General features: G+C 33.4%; 1 protein-coding gene and 2 long non-coding RNA genes across 3 annotated transcripts in view; 1 reads left to right on the top strand and 2 right to left on the bottom strand.

The window, feature by feature from the left end:
• Positions 1 to 25,087, bottom strand: part of LOC135841489 (nephrin-like) — a 216,152-nt gene that overhangs the window by 152,506 nt on the left and 38,559 nt on the right. The window lies entirely within an intron of this gene.
• Positions 10,085 to 16,769, bottom strand: LOC135841490 (uncharacterized). Its single transcript, XR_010557930.1, has 2 exons — positions 16,119 to 16,769; positions 10,085 to 15,900 (listed from the first exon to the last, which is right to left on the bottom strand). It is a non-coding gene; the product is annotated as an uncharacterized LOC135841490 (long non-coding RNA).
• LOC135841491 (uncharacterized) lies at positions 17,480 to 20,292 on the top strand. The gene is made up of 2 exons (XR_010557931.1): positions 17,480 to 18,130; positions 19,643 to 20,292. It is a non-coding gene; the product is annotated as an uncharacterized LOC135841491 (long non-coding RNA).

The following is a 25,087-nucleotide window of genomic DNA, read 5'->3' as shown; positions in this document are numbered from 1 at the left end:
ACATTAAAATGAAAATTTGGGAGCTAGGTACTTGAAACCACAGCTTTTTACCTGTACAAGAGTCCTCGAGATGTCAAAACTTTTCGTGATTTCCGATACCTCGGGGTAGTTTTGCCCACAGGTAAACTTGACCGTCACTTTAAAAGATAGGTCTAATGGTGTTCATTATTGTACCACAAAAAAATAGTGTAGGTACCACAAAAACTCGTAAAAACATACTTATTACCTAATGTGATTACAAAATTTTTGAAAATTTGAGCCAAATCGCACATACGCACGGTACTTTGAAAAGCAATCGGCCAAGAAAACAGGTAGGTAACCTTAAAAAGTATACATGCTATTTGCTTTAAAAATATACCTGAAATGGTACCCCCGGATAAGATAGGCAAAATGCCCTTAACCTCGGATTTCGATGAAACTCACAGGGTATGTTTAGTACCCCCAAAAAATAATTTTGAGCCCATAACCCGCTCCCCAACCCACCCCCCTCAAGCAGGGGGGCCAAAAAACGTGTTTTTCGAGGGAAAATTCTGCATCAACGCGTGTTTGAGATAAATTTATTCTGTAAACGAATACAGTTAGAGGATACATGGGGGTACCATCTCCCTGATTTTTTTCAGAATTTTTCATCGTGTTGGAGGAGAAGAGGGGACAAAAGAAAACTTTAAATCGACATTACTCCGGAACGAAAAAATATATACCAAAACGATTTTTTCGTCAAATATTTATCTTTAGGTCTATTTTTTATAGAAATCATCACCCGGCCATTTGGAGTGGTGAGTCAAGCTCAAAAGCTCAAAAAACTCTCAAAAAACCACGTTTTTTACGTTTTTTTCCAAAAATATGGACAAATGGCAGAAATCGAAGACAACCGAGTTTTTCAGCGTGAAATTTTACCTCAGAATGTGTAATTGAAAATTAATTACATAATACCGCGCGATCCTACATAAAACTACACACGCAGAAGTACTATTTTTGCTTATTTATTTATCAAGATAGCTGAAAGGGTATTCCTGGGTAAAATAGGTGAAATGCCCCTGTCTTCGGATTTCTGAAATTCTGATGAATTGATCCACCACTCCAAATTGCCGGGTGATGATTACTATTGAAAATAGACCTAAAGATACATATTTGACGAAAAAATCGTTTTGGTATGTTTTTTCGTTCCGGAGTAATGTCGATTTAAAGTTTTCTTTTGTCCCCTCTTCTCCCCCAATGCGATGAAAAATTTTGAAAAAATTCAGGGAGGTACCACCATGTATCCTCTAAACTATATTTGTTTACAGAATAAATTTATCTCAAACACGCGCTGATGCAGAATTTTCCCCCGAAAAACACGTTTTTTGGCCCCCCTTGCTGAGAGGGTCGGGATGGGGGTCGGGCTATGGGCCCAAAATTATTTTTTGGGGGTACTAAACATACCCTGTGAGTTTTATCGAAACCCGAGGTTAAGCCGGGGGTACCCTTTCCATAAAGCCAACAATATGAACAATGTTTCATTTTTGGCCAGAAATTGGGCACAGTTAAATTTATTGTGTTTTAAATTTAATAATGTAGGTAGAAATAAGTTTGAAGCTTATTGCAAAAATAGGCCTCGTCCAAAATGAAAATAAAAAACAAGCAAGACAAGAAACCATGCACTGTAAAGTCCTGATGAATTGGTATAGTGTATTCAAACAGATTTTTTTATCAACTTTAGTAATTACTGTTACTCTCAGAAAAACTTTTAGAGGGCTATCATACTGATACATCCATACAATGCAGTGGAGAAAAAAACCGCCCCAATTTTTTTTCAAAGTGACAAGGGCTATTTTTGCAATGAGCTCCTCAAGTTTATAAGAGTTTTATTCATGATAAGATCAACATTTTTTTTGTGAAGTGTTCTTTATCCCATAACCTCTGTTAAAAAAACCCAATACAAAAACATTGGTGCAACTGAAGCTGAATTTGGACTTAGTTTAATTGTAAGTTTGTTTATTGGTACCTATTTTCTTATTTCATCGATTGCATTGATTATAGTTGAAAAACAGCAGAAGTTTCACCGAGAAAATCCCATCAATCTGACAATAATCTCAATGAACTTTTCAATTCTCGAATCATTTTGAAATTAGATGATGGTTAAACAGTCCAACGTCCTCTAGACCGGGATAATTTACTTTCAATTATTTCCTTGAAATTTACAATTATTCTCAAAGATTGAAAATTTTGGAATGAAAAAAATACAATCACCCGCGCCCGCAGTCTTCAAGTTAGTCAAATATGCTAACACAGGTTCAAAAAATGTTGCATAGTGGTCATATGGAAGACTAGTGTTTCTATCCTAAAACACACAGTAGTTATTTAAAATAGACGCAGCATTCTCCACTTTAAAAGTGTTATGTTAGAATTACAAGATGTTATGTTATGCTGATGAATATTACCTCATATTACGCGATATGCATGTTTTATTATTTTATTTTTTAAACTTTGATCTTAATTTTTTTTATTATTATTAGTTATTACATAATATTACTTCATTTTTAACTTCCGATTTCCTTTTATCTCGAATCATCAGATCAAAGTCCGATTAATTTTTAATATAAATATCAACTCTTTTCCATCTTTTAGGTAGTATCATTCTTTCTTTTAATCAGTTTAATTTTTTTAATCAGTAAAAATCAGTTCTAAATAAAAGTGTTCAAATCTTTCTTTGCTCGTTATTTTCATTCGGTAACAAAAGTAAACATAGGTAATGTGTATGTAAGTCTGTAAGTAACCAGTGTATCTAAGCAAAAGACACTCCAACAATAAAGCTCATCTCATATATCATCTCACCAACGAGTATGCAAAAAAAAAAAACCGAAAGACAACGCGTCATGGAGTGAAAACTCGCGCGGAAATTCAAATTCAACAGTACGAATAGGAAATAAATCCTCAAGCACAGTTTACCACGCGGACGGATAATCCGGTAATATAATTTACGCGGAGGATACATTCTGGTTCATGACTTTATTACACGTGAAAGGATGTAGATTATGATTTGTGTTCGAGGAATAAAAAGTACATACGTTTACCTTTATACCTTACCAATCGCGTACAGTTAATGCTACTTGGTGTATGTGTTGAATAGGAACCTATGGTGACGTCACCGTGCGAGCTTTTCAAACGGTTCCGTACCCGTTACACGCTGATAATAATCGTGCTAAATCCAAACAAACCTTACACGTACATGGAAATTTATGTAGGGTGTAAGTTTTAAAGGTACCCAGTATTTTTTTTTCTTCAGTTAGCTCCGCAATAAATCACTCTCTCGGCAATCTATCGAAATATAGTATATGTACTTTATCTCGCTACGACACACACTGCACCAAGAAGAGAGACTTTAGGATTATGAAAATGGCCGTTTCGTACTCGTTTTTATGTTCGTTTGCGTTTGAAATAGTTTAACTCTTCATACTTATACTTATAAGTATACTACATGTACGAGGAGGTGGTAGATATTTGCTCATGTACAGTAGATTATTTGAATAAGTTTATACTTATGGACTTAATTGTTGCTGTCAACATGCTACTAAACTGATGATAGTGATTTTTGGATCAAGTTATGTGTCTTGTTTTATATTGACAAAAAACCTATCAGTGATTTTTGTAGTTTTGGAGTAGATTCTTCAAGAAACACGTTTTACTTTCTCAAAACCACAAATCAGTCTATAACTTATCTACCTATCAATTTTTTTTCATTGATTATGTATGTGAAAGCGCCAATTTGGGAATTTCAAAACACCCTAAAGCGGTAATAATTGTAAGTAAATAAAGAAATGTAGGTAACCACTAACCACCCAAGAAATAAATTTGGCGTTTTTATTCAAAATTTCACCCAAACACTGCGCACCGGGAAAAAGTAAACAAAAATCGCCACAACTTTCATAAGTACCTTCAGAATGAAAATATCTCGTAAGTATTAATAATATTAAAGTATGATTTTCTCAGGTATGTAGATGTACTGTCCTCTGTGGGTGTACATGATACTGACATATTTATGGACAGGTCAGCTTTAAAGCGTGCGATGAGATTAGGGCAGCGCAGGTGTAGGGGCATTGATGTAAGTTACTTGGTACCTACTTATTTGTCAACATTAATGTCTTTTTTTAACTCTTCTTTCCACCAAAAAAACAAGCATGTGGGGAAAAAGATGAAATCGAAGCTGGTTGCAAAGAATTTAAATACGAAGATAGTCGTGAATCTGAACCACTTTTTGTCCTAAATTATAGGCCGGATTTGAGGAAATTTCTAACTCATCCAGTAATCAGAAAGTACTTTTGTTTGAAATGGATAGCGTGTAAAAACATACTTACATCATCGCATCAAGTAGAAATAATTTTGTAAGTTGATATTTTCTTCCTCAATATATTGCTTACCTACTTCTTGATTACTCACAGGTACATTTTAATTTTGTTTACTTCAAAGATTCTCCGCACTTGTCAATAATCAATGGTATTAGGATCAATCAGGTGGAAAATCACATCTTTTCAATTCAAAGAAAAGCAAACAGTTTGTTGAAAATGAAGGATAAGAAGGAGAACAAAGCCAATTGAAATCATTAACTTACTACATTCATGGCATTGAAGTAGGAATACAATACCTACCTGATGGAATTCATCAACAAATTTGCAGCTTATGAGCTTAAAAATCATTTAAGCAAAAAGACTTTGCAGTTGAGGCAAAAATACTTAACCCCATGCCAATTGCCAATGCTGATGCCATCCAACAAGAGCACACAGATGATGTTTCCAAAAATTGTAGGAGAATTTCACCTTCATAAACTATTTACCTCGATACCTACGTGCAAATTGTGGAAAGGAAAAATAACGTCTTCATATGAGTGCAAACTTCCTTAAGTGAAAAACTCGATAAGTGCACCAGCGCCTTTTGAAGTTTCACTGTATTTTCTTCACTTATTATTGGTCAATCTCATGGGGAGTTTATTTAATTAATTACCTAAAATACGATTTTTCGCCTAAATTTACATCCTAAATAAAAAATTAATTCCTTTTTATCATCAAGTCATAATTTTCCATCTTTTCTCTTGTAAATATCAAATTAAAATTTTGAAATTTGATCTTAATTCTTTTTATCTTTTGATTTGGGAATATGTACTCGTACTCGACATCGACATATTGAAGATTTAAGGAAAAGCTTGCATGATATCGCTGGCAGTGCAGTGTTATAGACTATTTTACACTTAGAATTACGTATTATTACTTCATCATTTTAACCTCATATTATGCTATGCATGTTTTACCTACCAAGAATTACGTATTATTACTTCATTTTAAACTTTGATCCGTCTACTTTCCTCATTTTTTTGACTCTTTTCCTTTCTTTATTATTTCCCAACTCTTTGCAATTTCCAGTTTTGTCCATTCTAAAGTCTGATTTTACCTATTTTATTTCCTTATAAAACCTCTATCCTTCCGATGTACAGAACAGTATAATTTTTATCAAGCTCTAATGTAATAACTTTTATTGTGATATTCAGTTCTTAAAATAAAGTGTTTTAAAGTTTTTACTCGTGGTTCTTTTTAAATAACAGCAGCACTACTTTTATTTTACTTACTGCTTTGAAATACATAGATGACAAGTACCTACATACCTAGCTACCTACCTATTGAATTTAGTTTATATACATTATTGTTATAATATTACACATTATTGCATGTTTTATTATTATTTTATTCTATAGCTACTTATTTTTAGACTTTGAACTTTGCTCTTTTCTTTTCTTATACAATTTGTTCCCAATTCTCCTTTTTATTTCGCAACTTCCTGTTTTTATTTTACAACTCTTTCCCATATCAAAGTCCATTTTCATCCTTCTTACCTACTAATTTTTGCTATAATGTATAATCTAACCTTTTTTCCCCTTTTCAATCAGTAGGTACTTAATAATTTTTTCCTCAATAGTGATAGTTCAGTTTTAAGATCAGTAATAATCCTTATTCCAAAAGGTTCCGTTTTATCAAAAAGTTCAATAAAAGTGTTTTAAAGTTTTAAACTCGCTTTCTTTCGTTAACATTATTTATGATCGGTAAGTTCAATATTGCCAACGCATATGTCTTACTGTTATATCTATGAAGCGGTAGGTATATTAGCACTCAAAATTATGCAATGATTATAATTTTCAAGTTTTAAATTAAATTCTTAAAATTATGAACTAGGTACTACTTTTACATATTTTACTACATAGGTATTATACACCTAGCAGGCTTTGATTAATACACTATAGTAATTCGTAAATATATAATCAAAGATAGTAGGTAAACTCATATTATTTTATTCCAAATCATAGTTATAAATTTTCAATTCAGTTTTAGTAAGTTTAGTTTTAATTCAGTTCGTGTGATTAGCTTTTAGGTAATTCATTTTAAAATTCTGTTATCCCACGAGCTTTTGAACGTTTAGACTTTTAAACTTTACACTGATGTTTTCCCTTTTATCAGACAATTTTGGAATTTAGTTTTATAATACTTCCGTAATTTTATATTTTTCTTTCATTACCTCATTTTTATTCATTTTATTGACCTTTCAACTTATTATTCGCATATTTTCATAATTTTTATTTTCTTTACTTATCATGTTTTTTTGACCTTTTAACAATATTATTCCTATTTTTTTTTTTTTTTTTTTTTTTTAAATAGGTATAACTTGATGAATCTTTCTGTGTGTTATTCGAGTCCGGTTATTTGTAGTAAAGAGAAAACTTATTCGGTTATAAGCTATTCAAAGTTAATAGTAAATTGCGCGTTATGAAGTACATAAGTAAATTTAATATTTCGTCATCTTTCGGTGCTGTTCAGAAAAGTATGATGAAGTGGTAGGTAGTAGGTACTCATATATTATTAGCATCCAAAATTATGCGATGAATACAGGATATTAATTTTCAAGTTTTTCATTAAATGCTGAGAATTATGAACTTTTTAGGAACTTAGTTTGAAGAAAACTTGGTGTTGTAACATCAATATCGATTTACACGAGAGGGGGTACAAATCAAACTTCCAAAGGATTTAGTCTAAATCACCTATACTCCTTCGAGAAGAATTAAATTGGAGGCAAGCACACAAATTAAAATGACTTCAACATCGATACTGAAGATATAAGACTTTTATGGCATACCTAAGTCACAAAATAGTCCAATGACAGTTTAGCCTATCACACAACCAATAGCCTAAATGACGATTATTTGATGAAAGGTACACAAACCATGCTACCTACTTGCATTATTCATATTCACAATACGCCTACTTGTATTCGTGTATAATTGCACACATTGAACACCCCGACAAAAACCACTTGTTAAAGCTATTCACCGACCCTTGAAAGAGACGCGGAGCAGTTACATAACGCGTCACCATCATTGTCACCAAGTATGTAGATTGTGAATACGAAAACACCGCCGAAAGTCACAACAACCACGACACTCTGGATAGTTCAAAGGGTGCAGAAGCTTTGAACATCGAAATTATTACTTCATAGATATGTCGGATGACTTGTTTATCTGCATAATTAAACATATTCGTTCAAAGTAGGTACCTGCGAGTCAAGAGTCTTTTCAAATTGTAAAAGATGAAACTAATTTTTCCTCGTTTGAAAGAAGCAGCAATATTGTACATATCAGCCAGACACACAGGGTATATACAAGAAGACAACATAGGCGAGATATTGTGGTTATTTCGAGTGCACCTAGGGTAGGTACCTACAGTCGTCTTTCTCTTGTTTTGTGTGTACGATGAGGCTGTGGTGTAGGTACTGAGAACTTCTCTACACTATATACAGGGTATCCTATGCACTATGTATTATATCAGCAGCGCCTCCGTACCTTGTCCTTCGTATACAACACATACTACATAATGAGAATTGTAAAGGATTTTCGTCGAGTATCGAGCAAATACTACTTCGCTAACTACACCCCTTATGGCACTTCACTTTTTAACAAGGGTACTGTCATTCAATCAGGAGTGTGCTTTTTGTTTTTATTCTTCGGGCCATTGTGTATAGGTATATGGGTCTTTCTGTTCTTCTCGGTGTGTACCATAGCATACTACACTCGTCTGTATACGCCAAATAGAAAGTACAGTATGTACGAATACATCTCTCTTTTGCGCCCAACAAGCGTCACTCGAAACTTGCAAACACAATTCCTTCTCTCATACGTATACGAGTACGCTACGCCACACAACTTTACTCCCCCTCACCCATTTCTCACCCACTTCTCACTTTCGAATCCATAGGACGCGATTTTTTTTTTTTTTTTGCTAGCCAACACAAGGGGTTTTGTGGTGTAGCACAATGGGAGTTTTTTAAATACGCTTTCAAAATTTTTTCTAGGTACTTATACCTATTACTCTTCTTCTGTCTGTGATTGCGAATGAGCTTTTCCATCCATTTTCTCGATACATGTGCAAAACTGTGTGATACGTAGACTGTACCGCCAAATAGGGTTGTACCAAATAGAGTGTATTACCATTACTAGGTATACCTAACCGTGTATTGTGGATGTATTTTCAGGAATTTTTAGACAAATGTCAAATTTTCATTACATGGTGGATGACATGGTTGAAAAAGTTGAAATAACCGCGGTTAATATATGGCCTTTATAAATTATGTATGTCTTTTGATTCCGGTTCTGCTCGTATTCATCCCGCACCACTATAGCGCTATTATATTGTGAACATACCTAGTCTAATGCATTTTATACGCTATTTTTCCGTTTGAATGTATTTCAATTAAAAAATATTACCTAGATGAGTTCGACTCGAGTCCTCGTGAAATATTATCCACGTGAACAACGCGTTTAACTAACTGAGAGAATTTTTTCAAAAAATAATAATTTACTACCAAATGACGTGTTAGTTCACCTCGATGTTGAACTCTACTTATACATTTGAGTATTTATAGGGAATTTTTTTTCAGCCAATACCGCCGAGTTTTAATACAGTATGGGCAATGCATTGTATTATGTACTGGCTGTTGTAGAATAAATTACCAGATAATTACCGAGTGAATACCTGAGACAGCAGTCAACTGTAGCCTAATTCGAAAAGAATTTGAAACAGTCAATCACGAAAATGAGAAGCCTGCTTTTTTTGGCCAAAATTCCTATTTTTTACTAAATCAAACTTGTCTCCAACGAAGTCAATCTTCAAATTCTTCCGAGTATTATTCAACATGAAAGTTTGAAAATTATAATCGACTGAACGTGTTAGCCTTACGAAGGAAATGTCAAAAGTGATAATCGTCGAAGGGTACGTGAACTTTCGAAAATTCAATTTTTTACCCTGGTTTCTGGTACAACTTTTCAAAGCAAACAAAGAAGGTTCATTTAAAAAATAGCTTATCTCTGAAATTGAAGGCTCTATGGGAGAATGATTTTTCTGGGATGCCCTAAAATTTCGACTGGTGTGATTCTGGCTCGAAATCGAATTGATCAATTAGTACAGATTAATGAAACCAATGTGCTGTGTAGAAATGACCAAATTGCTATAATCAACGATAACTTTCGGGTGATAAGCCAGGAGATCGATAACTTGAGGCTCACTCAGGATAATGTATTAGCAAAATGCAGTCAAATGAATGACGAGATTATCTATCTCAGAAACAGAATGGAAAGAAAATTCACTGAGTTAACCAAAGAAATGTATCATCCCCGCCTTATCCCGCAACCAATGCCAATCAAAGAGGAACCAATGGATACGAACGAGCCAGGGACCTCCAATGGGCTCAAAAGAAAATTAAGCATTCACCTCGCTCGTTGCGATGACATGGTAAAGAGGCGCAGGGTGCTCTGAGAGAGATTTTCATCATGGTATCGTTTTTCAATTCTATTGATTCAATTTTATCGTTTTATTATCTATTTCATCATGGTATCGTTTTTCTGATTTTATTTTTCAATATTATCGATTCAATTTTATCGTTTTATTTTATTTTTTTGTTTTTGTTTTATTATTTCCAAATTTTTTGATTTTTACTGTTTTATATTCTTATTACTTTGTGTTTCCGTTTTTTGATTTAATTTTATCGTTTTTAGTTTTATTGCTCTGATTCTTAATTCTTTTATTTTCAAATTGTTTCAATTTTATTTTCGTTTCAAAAAATTTTTTTTTTATTTTAAAACAAAAATTTTTTTTTAATACCCCGGAGGGAATGTTACAGTAGAATTACATTATATTACGCATCATTTTATTACATTATGTTATGTTAGATTTTTAAACTTTGATCTTATTTCATAATTTTACTTAGGTAATTTTAACTTCCGATTTCATCTTATTTCATGATTTTACTTAATTTTTTTCCAATCAAAGTTCAATTTAAATTTTAGTATAAATAGTAACTCTTTTCATCTTTTTAGTCAGTTCAGTTTTTAATTCAGTTCTAGTTCAATCAGTATAATTTTTAACCAGCTATTTGTGATATTCAGTTTTTCAATAAAAAGTGTTTTTAATTTTTCAACCTCGTTTTCTTCGGTAACACTGGTTGCGTTTTACTTCTTCAGTTTTGTGAAAGAACTATTTTTTGCTCGTCTCAAAAAATCATGCCAAAATGCATGGTTAAAAATTGGATTTTTGAAAATCCATACACCCCTTTCAATACTGCAAATAGAGTAAAATCAGTTATTCATTCGCGTGATTTAATTTATGATTTAATCTCAAAATAGCCACTCGAAAATCCGAATAATATGTACACCAAAAACTTGTGGAAGAGATTTGTATAATTGTTGCTTCATGAGTAAGTAATTTTTTTCACCATCTTCAGCTTGACTGACGGCACTAGCATCAGTAGAGACCGGATTTTTATGTTTTACATATTTTCCTATTTGTAAAGAGATAGCACATATCAATAATATCTTTTCGATTTGGAAAATTTCCTGTAAAATGAGCCCAATATCTTTTATATATTTTACATATTTCAGGTTGAAATACATACCTATTAGCAATTTTAAGCACATAATTTCGGTCATTTTCCTCTTTTTAACACATATTTTGAAGAAAATACGCAAAATCTAGAATTTTTTGATGGTTTTTGTTCTTTCTTCATTGATTTTTCTATGTTTGACATAAAAAATTCGAAAAAAATTTGAAAAAATTAAATTTATCAATGTGAATTAATGTGATTTGTGCATTTGAAATAAAGATTTATCACATTTTTATCATTTTACCAAGTTATTCTCCTCAAAATTCTCTTTCCAGCAACACCCATATTATTGTTTTCAGGTTAGCACATATATTATTTTGGCTCTATGAGCACATAATTTCACATATTTCGAACACTTCAAACACATATTTTATGTACATAAATTAAGTTTTTTAGCACATAAAAATCCGATATCTAAGCATCAGGTATTCAAATATACGATGAATCATCGAGAAGGAATTCGCGAAAACCCCATTTCTGGATGGTTCAGCCCCCCATAAAGAATTAGCAAGCGGGGTAGGGGGTGGTAACTCTCAACGATTATTCAGGGGATCACCCTCGACAATTTCCCACAAAAAATTGTTGGCTGGGCAAATTTATTTTGTAAAAAGACGCCACTTACACCACCAAGAGCAGGAAAGGAGGGGAAGGGAAGGGGAGTACATGCACCATGCATATTAGAACACTTCATAAACATAAAATACACGATATACGCTGTTGCTGTTACAGTTATTTCGAATCCCATATTAATGCCATTGCCATTACCCATCAAGAAGAAAGGATGGAGTATATGAACGATGAAGATCGTCTCCCACCGCGCCTTGCCCATCAAGAGGTGAAACTCAATTACCCTTCGAAGATGTGATGACTTGGTAATAAAAAAAACTACGATCATTATAATCGATAATTTTATATCAATTAATTATCGATTTTTCGCTGAATTTTATTTATTTTTTTATGTTTGTTTTATTTCATTTCATTTTGGTAGTTATTTATTTTATTTTTTTTTACTTTTTTTCCTCCACCTCTTCTCTGAAATTTTATTGATTCTTATCTGAATTTTATTGATTTTTATTTTATTTAAATTTTATTGAATTTAAGTTTTTATTTTTTTTATTCCATTTCAATACCTATTATTAAATTTATCGATTTTCGTTTTTCATTTTATTTTTTCTCTTTATCTTATTTTATTTTTACTGTGAACTTTAATTCAGCTTAGTTGAAGAATCTTAATCTGTTCAAAATTTTAATTCAATAAAAGTGTTTTTTGATTCTAACCTCGTGTGTTATTCGATAACCCATCCCTCTATGGGAAAATTCGCCTACAAACAAGTCAAAAAAGAAAGAAATAGTGTCCAGAGTAAGTGTTTTCTTCATCAACGTATAATAATCCCTTCTAATGTACTCGTACATTTCATATCGCTTTGGCCAAATAGGAGAAAAAATTTCCAAACTTGAAATTTGGTCGTAGTATAAATCGATAGTCCATTACATGAAGTCTATTCGGCGATAGATACAGCGAGGAAATACAGTAAAATAAATAACTTCGCACGATATGGTGAAAAAAAAATCGCGATTTGGGCAACGCAGACTGAGGGAAAAAAAGAAACAAGGGAATTATACAATTCTGGCGTAAAGAGTCCGAAAGGAAAAAAGAGAAAAGGGGGTAGGGTAAAAAGGCGAGCAATAAAACCGACATATAATATAAATTATTAATAGAAAATTAAACGCGCGGCTAAATGCAACTCGTTTTTTTACAGGCCATAAATCTCGGGATTAGGTTTTAAAAGATATAGAAAAGAATCGCTCTTCACCACGTACAAAGTCGAACATAGAATGTAGAGAAAAAAAGTGTCCCGTGAAGTCCATAGGAGGTCGATTTTGTATCGTATGTACGATATATCGGCTATTTAGAAATATTTCACTTCAACTCGCCATTTTTTACGCTCTTTATCGATGACGATTTTTAATTTAGTTTTTGGTCCGCGTACGAGATGAAATATATATTCGTCCTTGTAACTGTATACTTATTTTCTCAGTTTCGAACACAATGATCACGAAAACCCAACTTATAGTGTAGCGAAAGCGAGAGAAAAAAAACGCCAAAAATATATACCCAAAAGCGGGAGGTCATTTTTAACCGGAAACTATAACGTTGAATTTTATTGGCGCGTGTCGAGGATTTTTTATTGGATTTGGAAAAACTGATCCGTAAGGATTAATAATTCCCAAAATAGTACAATAATCTTTTAAGTACCTTATCACTTCGAGGCAAAAAAAATATCAATGGGATTCGTTTCTCTATAGTTTTTCTACCCTCGTTTATTGATATTTTTAAAAATTACTCTTTTTAGTGGTAGTATAACTTCACACACATACTGGAGGTGTAATTAACTGCGATACAGATATCTTGTGACATAATATGAGAGGAACCTTGAAAATCGTAAATTCTAACAGATTCATAAAAATTTCGCCCAAACGGGGCGTAACAAAAAGGCTCGGGTTTCTTTTACACTATACATGGACATAATACTCGCGTTCTTCTCACTTGTGGATCTATATAATAATAAAGACATTGGTAATACGAGCAGAGCAAAACGACCGAGACGATAAAACTCCGATGAAAAAAATTATACGACCGTTTAAAATTAATTTTAATAATAAAAATATTGTATAGATGGCCGAATCTGCGCCACACCAGGGTGAAACTCCATACTTGGCTGTAGCCTACATTAAAACTAAAACTAGACCAAGCACACAGACGATCACGGTGGTCTTGCAGGGGTTTTTTTCTTTTCATTTGCATTTCGGGGTAAAGACAAATGGTTTCGGAGTAGCTAATGGAAATAATATTGCATCCATCAACGCGCCGGTATAAATTTCAACGTAATGGTGAAATAAATTTCAAATATGACGCGACCGACCAGTTTCACCCGCGCCTACAATTTGTTCATCCCTCGCCCAGCTACTTCTTGCATACGCCTATTACGTTCGTATGTTTGGGTGCTTTACGGCGGGAACTTCGAAATATGTACGTACGTAGAATCCTATGATGGTAGCTCTTTCTCCACGTGTACTCGTACGACAAATCACTTTGTCACCGTTGATTTGTAATTTTAGTCAAATCATTTTACCATTTGTAACACGAGAGGCTACGACATACGACGTGTTGAATCATAGAGAAGTTTGATTCACCTGCAGGTATTTTTGTTTTTACCAGAAGTTTGTTTGCTTTTTCGTTTTCATCAATCTTGAACAGTAATATGTAGGTATCAACATTGAAAAAAAGATTACACTAGTGGAAAAAATATATTATTTTCAATTTTTGGTGAATTTTTGAAAATTCAAGCTACAAAGCATTTCTCTGTTATGTACTTGCATTCATAGCTGTAGTATTTTTTAAAAACTGGAATGTGGTGTTTCTTAAAATGAAAAGAAGAGTATGGCGAAGTGGCAATAAATTTAAAAAAATGGAATTTGATGAAAGAAGCATGAATTTTGGTATGATGAATTTTAGGGCCAAAACGAAGTTTTTCAGACCGGTAGCCACTGAGGATCGTCCCACCTACGGGGGGGGGGGGGGTAGTAGGCTTACAATTTTGGAACAATTCCTGTGGGTCGAATTTTAATCAGATATCAAATACAAATATGTGACGTGCTCTATGAGAATCGACCTTAGGTCAAAAAAAGGGTTTTCAAGTTAATGAGCGATTATTATAGAAAAAAAGACGCTCTTTCCAATGGCGCAAACCACAACTTCCTATCTCTTTTACTTTCCTCGGAAATCGACCCCAAAGTTGAGGGGTAGGGCCAAAATCAACTCAAAATTAATTTTTTTTATTTTTTATGATTTTGGCATTAAAAAATAACCTAATTTGCATACAAACACTTATCAAGCCCCATTCGTGTATTTCTCTTCATAAAAACTTGTTAATTCATTAATTATTTAAAAGAAGAAAAAGTAGAATAAATTTCATTTTCAGTGAAAAATCTGCTTGAAAAAATATTAAAATGAAAAAAAAACAACTGAAAAAAATTTAAAAAAATTGTTGGCTGAGGGGGGATTTGAACCCAGTACCTCCCGTGTGATAGTCCATCAGCTGCGCCACGCGGCTAGCGTGGCAGCATAGGAAACCCGCGGTTATGACTGGTTTACACGAACAGTCACAGAGCTAAAGGGGACCTAGACGAAACTACTGGAGACGTTTCTGTTGCATACCTACCCGAAAATAAGGCGAAAACACACTTCAAAACTTTAAATGCATGTTTCTCAAAACACATTTTTTTACCTAAGCCTAAGGTCGATTCTTGTAGAGCACGTCACATATGGTGTTTGCTGTAATATATTGATTAGCACTTTCTATTTTTACCATTGAAACCATCGTCCCCCTTCACCCCTTTGCGTAGTGCCTTGCTCCCTAAATTGTGGATCTGGAAGATGGTGAGGCTCGGAAACGTAATTTGGTGAAAATATGCTACAGTAAGTCCTGCTTATTAGAATTGCGGATGTAATAAAATAATTCGGTTAATGGAATGAAGTGTGCTGGGATGGACCCAGTTTGTATCTTCTTACATATGTACCTACAAATTTTTCCGCTTAAGTATTAGAATACCCGGTATGGGCAAAATAAATCGGAGATAAGATCGTTTTTTTCAGAAGCGCCAGTAAATTATGCGGCACTATGAACAAAAACATCAAAGCGGCCGTTTAATTGAAAAAGTGTGCTCAAAATCTTGTGCTCCCGTAGACATTTTTTAAAAAACTGCAGTCTTTGCGATTATCGGTGGTAATGCGGCATGTTTGTTTGGCATTTCTGATAAAGATGCTCGTAGTACCGAATTTCCTAGAAACACTTCTACAGACATGTATCACGTGATATGATTTCCTGGAATAATATGTACTTATTGACACTTTCGCGCGGAGTGGCTGGCATCTATCGGATGTTTAATGAACTGAAAATAGAGGGGATCAATTACATTGGTTATATGGGAGAAATGTCTGAAATGTAATGAGAGCAAACTGCACACAGCATGCGACTTGTGCATTGTGCAAGTTATGCAGGTCACCCAATATCACCTAATATGAATAAGGTAAGCGAACATTTAAAAGGAAAAAAGCACACTAGCATTACACAGTAAGTAACACATTAGACAGCGAATTCACAAATTACCTAAAAAACTTTCTGCAAAATTCAAAATTCTGGAAAGAACTAAACTTGCATAGACATATGCAAATCATTGAGAATGCACTAATAACAATATTACGCGAACTTGACACAAAATAATTCTCCGAACCAAACACATTTTAAAAAAGCGTTGATCTAAAAACTAAACTCAAATTTGAATCGAACTGAACAATACACACTACACTAAACACTAGTTTCCACTTCACATCTATGGACTTTGAAAAACTGAAATAACACACCATAGCAGACAAAAAATTCACGCAGAAACACACCAAGAAAGACGTTGACAAATACTTATCTAATTGTGATTGTGAAATAAAACCCAGATGTCCCAGACTCGAATCTGCACATCACTGTTCCTTATCAATTGACACTTTCGCGCTCACTAGGATCGCTACCATCGCCGGCTACTGTGTGACGTATAGAGGGGATCAAATGCATTGGTTATATGGGAGAAATTCAGTTTTTCGACTTTTTAATAGAAATGAGTGCATTTACGTAAATTTTGAATAGAACATTTCTTGAAGAGAATTAAATTTCCCGTCGAACGGTGTAAAAAACATTCATTTTCGTGCAGAAACAACGATTTTACGAAGCATTTTCATTCACGGATTTTCATGTAAGTGCACTTTGAATTAAAATTACTCGAAATTTTGATCGAGCACATAGGGTTTTTAGAATACCAAAATGTTCGCTATTTTATCCTCTTCAAAATGGTTGTTTATCCAAATCGCTAGCGTTTACCGTTCACAAGTAATTCAAGCTCAAAGTTGTGTAAACTAGTGATGCAGAGTAAAATTCGAACTTTAAATTGGAATTACATATAAATGCCAGCGAGCACGTAGCTGTGTTAATAAACCAAAATACGCGAAATTTTGTCCTCTTTGCGTTGGTTTTTTACTCAAACCTCTAGCTTTTACCGTTCAAAAGTAATTGCAGTTCAAAGTCATCGAAAGTGGTAGATCCGCGTGATGTTTGTCTTTTGTTTACATTCTTGTGATAAGGTGATAAGAATCACTTTTGATCACTTTCAGCAACTTTAAACTAGAAGAACTTTTGAACGGTAAAAGCTAGAGTTTTGAGTAAAAAACCAATGGAAAGAGGACAAAGTTTCGCGTATTTTGGTTTATAATACAGCTACGTGCTTGCTGACAATTTTGAGTAGTTCCAGTTCAAAGTTCGATTTTTATTCCGCATCACTAGTTTTCACAACTTTGAGCTTTTATTACTTGTGAACGGTAAACGCTAGCGATTTGGATAAACAACCATTTTGAAGAGGATAAAATAGCGAACATTTTGGTATTCTAAAAACCCTATGTGCTCGATCAAAATTTCGAGTAATTTTAATTCAAAGTGCACTTACATGAAAATCCGTGAATGAAAATGCTTCGTAAAATCGTTGTTTCTGCACGAAAATGAATGTTTTTTACACCGTTCGACGGGAAATTTAATTCTCTTCAAGAAATGTTCTATTCAACATTTACGTAAATGCACTCATTTCTATTAAAAAGTCGAAAAACTGAATTTCTCCCATATAACCAATGCATTTGATCCCCTCTATACGTCACACAGTAGCCGGCGATGGTAGCGATCCTAGTGAGCGCGAAAGTGTCAATTGATAAGGAACAGTGATGTGCAGATTCGAGTCTGGGACATCTGGGTTTTATTTCACAATCACAATTAGATAAGTATTTGTCAACGTCTTTCTTGGTGTGTTTCTGCGTGAATTTTTTGTCTGCTATGGTGTGTTATTTCAGTTTTTCAAAGTCCATAGATGTGAAGTGGAAACTAGTGTTTAGTGTAGTGTGTATTGTTCAGTTCGATTCAAATTTGAGTTTAGTTTTTAGATCAACGCTTTTTTAAAATGTGTTTGGTTCGGAGAATTATTTTATGTCAAGTTCGCGTAATATTGTTATTAGTGCATTCTCAATGATTTGCATATGTCTATGCAAGTTTAGTTCTTTCCAGAATTTTGAATTTTGCAGAAAGTTTTTTAGGTAATTTGTGAATTCGCTGTCTAATGTGTTACTTACTGTGTAATGCTAGTGTGCTTTTTTCCTTTTAAATGTTCGCTTACCTTATTCATATTAGGTGATATTGGGTGACCTGCATAACTTGCACAATGCACAAGTCGCATGCTGTGTGCAGTTTGCTCTCATTACATTTCAGACAAAATGGAGCAACTATTGCAGAACACCCAAAATCACCTATTGTTTAGCCCCATTTTCAGTATGTTCTACCATTGAAATTTGAATTTTTTGAAATGTGATGGGCTTAGTGATGAAGCTCAGTGAATTTGATTTTCATTCTCAGTGTTTGAAATATTTTACTAGTTGAAGATGGAAATTGAATTCACTGAACTTCATCACTGAACACACCACATTTCGAAAAATTCAAATTTCAACGTTGGAATGTATTGAAAGTGAACAGCAGACTGCGCATTTCAAGTACACACCCGTAAACGGACGACTATGTGACAGTAAAAATTGCGGTCTTACGCGCGCAAATGCGTATATTTTTTTAGCGCTCCAATTAGCATCATAATTTTGCGCTCGTAAGTCCGAAAACTTTTACTGCCACATAGTTATCCGTTTACTGGTGTTTTAAAAAAACGGACTTCATATGCCCATAGGGTAGAAAAGCACATTTCATTCGGTTAATAGAATTAACTTATCATCAAAAGTTGTAAAAAATCACGAATTTCAGCAAAATTTAACAAAAATTTGAATGAAAAAGTGATGAAAACATATTAAAATGGCATAAAAACACAAAATAAAAATTTCAAGTTGATGAAAACTGGTAAAAGATGATGAAATTTTCATAAAATATTATAAAAATTATCCAAAAAATATATTAAAAGACTATACGTAACTAAAAACCCAAAAAATCATTGAAATTAACTTCACAAAACATAAAAAATTGATAAAATTTCAACAAAATTTGGAATTTTGCATTTTTTATCCATTCCTTATAAATACTAAAGACTTCAGTATTCATTCAATTACTTTCCATTTCTGTTATAACTTCATTGTGTCTGTGATATCCCTTAATATTTCACTGTGTTACTGTTTTACTGTGTCTATTCAAATTTTTTGTGTGTAATTTTTTATGATCTTTATTATTTTTTTATTTCTCACTTTTTGTTTATTTTATTTAATCATGTACCTATCTTGCGGATAATTCCAATAATGTTTTTTTAAATACCATTAAAATACGCCAATTGGAAGATAATGTTATGCTCGCTCAAGACAAAATTAATAAATTAATACAAATCCGGGAAACAAATTTGTTGTGCCGAAATGAACAGATTAATACATATAATAAATGATAATTTTCAAATACTAAACCAAGAAATTGAGAACCTGAAACTTACTCAAAACAACATACTGGCAAAATTCAACCAACTCAACGACGAACTAATCTACCTCAGAACTAGATGTGAAAAAAAATTCATTCAATTAATAAAAGAGATTTATTACCCGCACTTTATGCCACAATTGTTAACACAGATCAAAGAGGAACCAGAACTTGAAGCAGGAACCTCAAATGGTCTTAAAAGGAAGTTATGTGTACACATCACTCGCTGCGACAATATAATAAAGAAACGGAGGTTGCTCTAAGGAAGATTTCACTATGGTATTGTTCTGATTTTTATCATTTTTCTGATTTTTATCATTTTATATTTTTATTTTATAACTTTTTTTTCCTATTTTTTATTATTTTCAATCTATTCCGATTTTTATCGTTTTGTATTTCCGTTTTGTTCTAATTTTATTGTTGAAATTGATTCAATTTTATCGTTTTTATTTTCTGCTTTATTATTTCAAATTTTTTTTTTTTAATTTTTAAAGTACCTACCCCCGGAGGGATGTTATGATTAAGGGATCGATTAAAGGATGTTACAGATCATTTTTACTTTACAATTCGATTATTATAAATCATTTTATGCAATTACATCATTTTACATCATATCATTTTATGCTCATTTTACGATTATAATTACATCATTTTACACCATATTATACAATTTTTAAACGTTGATCTTTAAGCTTACCTATTTAATTTTAACCTTTGTATTTTTTATTTCACAACAATCATTTCTTTTTTTGCAATTTCCTGCTTTTATTCCGATTTTTACCTATTCAATTTTAGTATAAAACATCAACCTTTCCCATGTCAAAGTTAGTTCAATTTTTAAGCAGTATTAAGTATCATTTCTTTCTTTTAACCAGTTTTAATTTTCAATTGTTCAGTTTTAAAAATCAGTTTTAATAAAACTGTTCATATCTTTCTTCACGTGTTTTTCTTCGGTAACAATACCTATGCGGATTACTTGTGTTTTCATTTTATAACAGTAAGGTAAGTAATTTTTTTTTATTCATTAAAATTCTAAAGACATCTCATCAAAACCAATCCGAAAATAATTCGATTGCAATCGAGTCTGAACCCAATCCTCGAATTTCACACAAAATGTATCTACTCGTACAAGCGAAGGTAAATCATTGGTGAAGAAAAGTAAGTATCACCGGCTACGTAGGCATTTCGACATTTAGTCGGTAATTCGGTGTAGATGTCAACTTGGAAATCCGATGACATTATGACAAAGCAAATCGTGTTCGGTTTTATGGTCGAAACAATTTTTGTGTATTTGATATGCTTCTCAAAGCAAAGGCATAAGCCGATACGGAGTTTTGTTTGTCATGGGCGCGTGACTAGGTAGTTTTTAAGCCTTGTGAGAATATAATGTTTTTTTTCCTCCCTGCACTCTGTCTTAACTCCATTGTTTAATCGTCTAGCCTATCTTACGACGTTAACGCTAACAACGCCAACGTAATAATAAGACTTTTTTTTCCTCCATCGTCTCAACTTGGACTTTACAAAAGTGAAAAAATAGCGCAAGTTTTTCTCTCTTATGTGTTTCTGCGAGTTACTTTTTGATCATGTTTGGGAAGTTGGCTCATTTGAGAATAGTGCAGTTATATATACCATGGATAGGTGTGCAGCTTCCTACGTTCTTGCTTTTAAGGTACAGAGTACGTACAATTCTCTTGCTGATTTGATTCCAGCTCGTTTTTTCCCTTATAGTCTGGTATTTTTCTTGTTTTTGTTGACTGTGTTATTTAAATTTAATCTGTATTCTTACGTGAATGTTTTTCTCGGTGTTTTTTTTTTTTTTAGGTGAGCACAGTTGTTGTATTTACGAGCAAACTAGTAGTATTTAATTTTACAACGAGCAAAGGTATAAGAAATCTGGGTGTTTTTTTTCCTCGCAACTTGTGCCGGTCTATAGGCAGAGGTAGGTCTATATAGGTACCTCTTTCAAGTTGTTTGCTTATTTCTTACCCTTGATACACCGAGTCGTGCGAAGAAATAAACATATCGCGAATGTCTGTATACTATTGGGAATCTGTGTGACTCGGCGACGTGTAAAAGGAGAGAAAAAATTATACGTGCCTAACTTATATCCTTTAAATTATACATTACGAGTCACCAGTGTATAATAAAGTAAGCAAACGGTGCCAATTTTATGGCGAAAATTTACTAAAATCTTTTGATCGTATATTCGAAAATTTTGACTTAATACTTTGCGAGTGGAATTTGAATATCTCGGTTTGTATTGCACCGCTTCCGCCTCCGCCTCCGCCAGTGTAAAGGTATAAGTACAAAAATTTATAAACCAAATCCGCGAACATTTTTCTCAACTCTATGAAAACTTGAGATTGTTTGCATAATATCGCTATAACGTTTTTGTGGCGCTGCGCTGCGCTGCGCAGCGCCGAGCCCGAGCCCGACGCCCGGCGCCATGGTCTTTGTGACTAATTAGAATTTATAAAAGGTTAATGTATTTTTGGGGTCGGCGATAAATTCAAAGCGAAGAATTTACGTAATTTTTACCTTTTTAAATGTAAGAAACTTATTATAAAAGATAAGCGAAGATTAATTGGTCGGTTTTAATTTTACTTAGGTAAGTATTTGTTTTTTCGCGCTTAAATGAAAATTACGATTCTTATTTTTGAAGATTTTTCCCCTCCCGAGAGAATTTAAATTATTTCAAGTTTGATCGGTTGCCTGACTCGAGTAAATAAGGCTGGTTTTTTAACCGCAATTTTTTCGTGAGGAAATTTCCAAATTGGCATTGAAAAGGGCGCACCTACGATTGAGAACTGTCAAATTATAGCAGGAATATAAAAGGTGGCGGGAAAATTTCTCAAAGTGTCAGATTAAATTGAACGCTCGAGTCGATTTTTTTCTTTACCTATATCGATATTTTACGTATTTCAAACACTTTTGCTCAATTTCCTGTCCTTAATACTATAGAACATAATATACTTTCTGTTTAGGTATACTTTTATCCCTTCACTTTATCTCTGCACGGTGCGGTGTGCAGGCCCCCTTCGTCGTGAATATTTTTTATTCTTCTCAATAATCTCGAACTTCTCCCACACAAAATTTCTAAACCCATTGAAGTAAAAACAATACGTAGGTACGAGGTGGTTTTATTCTCATTACTTTATAGCGAGAATAGTAACTCTTCGAACAACTTGCGAATTCGTGAAAAAGTTTCGTTTTTGTGTCGATGATTACTTATGCTGGCGAATATGCTAAGGTTTTTTTGCGGCGTTTCAGCCAAGTGAAAGTTTTTCTTATATACTGCCGGCATCGGAGTCACCAAAGCTGAAAAACTTCTATTCCCAAACGTATAAACCTGCTTAAGAAAAGAAACAGTTTCTTATAATATTTGCCAAATCACTCGTTTTCATTCTTTGGTTAGGTAGTACCTGACTTTCGAGTGGGCCCGAGTCACTGTGTTGGTGGCCCGTAGTTGGAATTGGAAAATATTTGCACTTTTGCTTGCGAAAATTCAATTTATAGAATCTCTCCTATACCTATAAGACTAGTCTGCTGGTCTTGAGGCAGATTTTTTGTGTACCACGAAGTTGAAATTTTGTTTAACATGTTGCAAAATTTTCAAAAAAAGTTTCTATAAATTCTGACCTGTTAAATATTCCAACGATTATTCCTTATGTACACCTTAATTCATGAACTTATAATAAATCATGTATAAAATATTAAGTATGTATGAATGATTGACTCACTTTATATTTCCTTTTAGTTTTACAACAGAAATTAGCTTACTCTGAGTTACTCACCTGAAACAGAAAACAAAATAAATGTGGTAAGTATTGATTAGTGGATTGAAAATTGTAAATTATCTCGTATAAAAAGCAAAAAAAAAATTTCATTTCGCGCCCTTTATTATGAGTATTTTATAGAAATAGGTATCTGAAGTCCAATAGTAAAAATTTCAAAAATTACATGAATTGAACTTCGTATAAGGTAAGTGTATTCTATCCACTTTTTAAAAAATACTTCAAATGCGTCTTTTTGAACCCTCTTCTGGGGGTATGTGCCGTGCCCTTACATGCCCATCCCCCCCTCAAAAGCCGATACGTAATGTATCGTTGAGGTATGTCGATTTTCGGTGCATTGATAATGAAATTCCCAACGATACAAAGCTCGTTTCTGGATTAATAAGGTTTTACTTTGAAGAGAGGAGGGAAAGGAGAAGTGGACTTTTATTTTGGCAGCGTTGTAATTTATGTTTGTGTAAACTATGTTGGATACTCTGCTGGGTTTCGATTTCCAAGTACATACCTATACATACACCAGTATCTAATGTGATTTATATCGTGTTTATTTTCGTATTACACTAAAAGGTTTAATTCATTAAGATCAATGTGTGTTATCAATTAGCTTTCGTTTGCGTGTATTTTAAAAATAAAATTTATTAGATTATTTCGTTCCTATAAATTTACACGAAATTGACATTTTACAAGAGGCATTGATGAAGATCAATTATACGAGTAGACCAAAAACCAAACCTGAATCAAGCTCAAAAATCCAACTTTAGGAATAATTATCTAGCATTGTAAAGGTATTTGGTCATTTCTCAATTGACGGGTTGACAGGGATGAAGCAACGAGGAAGGCTGGGCGTTTTGGAAGTTGGCAGAAGTTGACAATTTTGAGTGTTCAGTTGGAAAGTTTGCAATTTTGAGTGTTGAATTGGCAAATTGGCAAATTGGCAAATTGGCAATTATAAATAGACAACTGTGAGATTTACAAATATATGACTGAAAATTCATTGGAAATTGAATAAGTTTACTACTCCCAACTCCTTCATTCTGTGCTAAAGTGGGAATAGGCGTCCAGAATTGTTAAAACCCACTATTAGGGTGGTTCTTATTTACACTTGATGGAATTTTTTTTTGATTTTTTTCTGCTCCCACCCCCCCAAGTTGTTCTACTCGATGCAAAAATAAATCCTATTAGGTTTCAACCCCCCCCCCCCCCCGGTGAAAAAAAAAGTGGTGTCAGAATGCCACCCAATTTTTCAAAAAATTGAAAAATAGAAAATAATGCATATTTTTAAACTGTTTGATTGTTTTCAATCAATCTCACCCCATTGTTCTTCCTTTGAACCAAAACAGCCCCCCCCCATTTTTATCCCCTCCCTTGTAAGAAAACGATGAAAACGGGAATGATCAATTTCTTATTTTTTATGTTCTGCTTCCTCCCAATATTCACCCATTTGAACCAAAACAGCCTCAAATAATCACAAGACGAAAGCATCAATGTTTTACAATGCTATAGCAAATTTGAACCACCTCCCAGTTTTCATTGTTTTCTTACAGGGGAGAGGATAAAAAATTTCTGGGGGCTGTTTTGATTCAAAGAGAGAATATTGGGGTGGGGTAGATTGAAAAAAATAAAAAATAGAAAAATTGCATAATTTCCTATTTTTCAATATTTTGAAAAATTGGGGGGCATTACTTTTTTTTCACTAAGGGCAAAAACAAAACTAGGGAATTATTTTCTCACCTAATGGAACAACTTTGAAGGGTGGGCGCAAAAAAACCTCAAACTTGAAAATAAAAACTGTCCTAACCACTA

The sequence above is a fragment of the Planococcus citri genome, chromosome 3 (assembly GCF_950023065.1).
Source record: "Planococcus citri chromosome 3, ihPlaCitr1.1, whole genome shotgun sequence".
NCBI classification, from domain to species: domain Eukaryota; kingdom Metazoa; phylum Arthropoda; class Insecta; order Hemiptera; family Pseudococcidae; genus Planococcus; species Planococcus citri.
This window is presented reverse-complemented; position numbering and strand designations above follow the sequence as displayed.